General features: G+C 38.3%; 1 pseudogene; it reads left to right on the forward strand.

Annotated features, from left to right (window-relative positions):
- Positions 1-339: 339 nt before the first annotated feature.
- Positions 340-1,088, forward strand: LOC103121184 (small ribosomal subunit protein mS37-like; annotated as a pseudogene).
- The last annotated feature ends 1,004 nt before the right edge of the window (positions 1,089-2,092 follow it).

Below are 2,092 nucleotides of genomic sequence, written 5' to 3' on the forward strand. Positions count from 1 at the left end.
AGAGACAACTAAAAAACAAGTAAGAGATCTCAAAAAGAGATTCAGAGATACTGAAAATGACAACAGAGACCTATGGGATGACTGCAAAAGAAATAATATATGCATTATTGGCTTACCAGAGGAAGAAAGAGAGGGAGGGGGAGAAAGCATTCTTCAGGACTTAATAGCTGAGAACTTCTCTAGTCTAGACAACATCAAAGACATAAAGGTTCAAGAAGCCCAGAGGGTCCCAAACAGAATTAACCCAGACTTAAAGCCACCAAGACTCATCATATTTAAAATGGAAAGGAATAAGGATAAAGAAAGAATCCTGAGTGCATGTCAGGAGTTCGGTGCACAATGGTGGTTCCCAGCCTGTGGGGCTGGCTAATGCAGCTTGGAAACTCACAGAAGCCTGTACTAAAACCCAGCAGACCCCTCATTCTAACCAAGCAAGTGGGAGAACAGCATCAGGAGAGAGGCAAGGCAATGTGTATCATGGAGATGCCATTGATGATGGCTTGCTGGAAGCAGAATGAATTCCACGATGAAGAGTGTGGAAAAGAAATCAAGAACTTCTTCGATTGTGCTTCAGAGGCTGAGCATCCCGAAAAATGAGATTAACACAGGAGATCATGGGAGAGTTTGGGAGTTTATACCCCAAGAAGTTGGATAAATTATTACAGAGGTTTCCTAGTAAATCTTATATCCTCTGAAAATGGAGAAATACCATCACTGACTGGAATATATTTTCTGAAAGCTATGAAAAATCTATTTTTAAAGGCAGTTGCATTGGCATCTTTTTGAAGGACAAAGTAGGCAAGACCTTTTTTCCTCTTTGTAATCATGGTCTGCGAGTTAACCTTCATCTTGAATGAAATACTATGAAGAGAATTTGACCTTTTGTTGTTGAATTAGATACTCCCTTTATACTTGAACCATATATATTCCTCTAGATTCTAGAAGTTCCTTGCTCCCTGATTTGCTCTAGGAACCAGATAAAAACCTTTGTGGCACAGTGGATAAAGTATTGGACTTGCAAGCATGAGTTCTCTGGAATACAGTATGCCAGAGTGATTCTGTGGTTCTCTCTTAAAATAAAATAAAAATTATAAAAAGAAAAATAAAAAATAAAGGATCCTGAAGGCTGCAAGAGAAAAACAAAGAGTCACCTACAGAGGAAAACCCATAAGATTAGCAGGAGACTTCCACACACAAACACTATAGGCCAGAAGGGAATGGCAAGATATTTATTGAGTGTTCAATGAGAAAGGCTTTCAACCAAGACTACTGTGTCCTGCTAGACTGTCATTCAGACTAGATGGAGGCATAATAACCTTCTCAGACAAGCAATAGTTGAAAGAATCAATTATCACTAAACCTGCCCTGAAGGAGGTTCTGAAAGTTCTTCTGTAAACAATCAGGCCACTCTAAAAATCTAGAAGAATAGCATTAAAATATCTTCAATCTTTGATATCAATAAATGTCAATGGCCTGAATTTACCTATTAAAAGACACAGAGTAGGCAGATGGATCAGAAAACACAATCCAACAATATGCTGTCTACAGGAAACCCACCTAACTCAACAAGAAAAACACAGACTCAAAGTGGAAGGATGGAAAACTATCATACAAGCCAATGGCCCACAGCAAAGGGACAGGAACAGCTATTCTCATATCTACATGATAGACTTTAAAATAAATGAAATTTAAAAAGATAGGAATGAACACTACTTAATACTCAGTGGAGCAGTCAATCAGGAGAACTTAACAATTATTAACATCTGTGCACCCAGTGATGTATCTAAATACATCAAACATCTACTGAAAGAACTAAAGCAATATATTAACAACAACACAGTAGTAGTAGGGGACTTCAACACCCCACTCTATCAACTTGACAGATCATCCAGGCAGAATATCAATAAAGACATGAGGGAGCTAATTGAAGAGATAGATAAACTACAACTTTGGACATTTTCAGAGTCATTCATCCAAGAAACTGGAATACACATTTCCCTCAAGTCCACATGGGTCATTCTCAAGGACAGACCATATGTTAGGCCACAAAGACACCATTGGCAAATTCAAGAGCATTGAAATCATCCCAAGC

The sequence above is a fragment of the Erinaceus europaeus genome, chromosome 10 (genome assembly GCF_950295315.1).
Source record: "Erinaceus europaeus chromosome 10, mEriEur2.1, whole genome shotgun sequence".
In the NCBI taxonomy this organism is placed as follows: Eukaryota; Metazoa; Chordata; class Mammalia; order Eulipotyphla; family Erinaceidae; genus Erinaceus; species Erinaceus europaeus.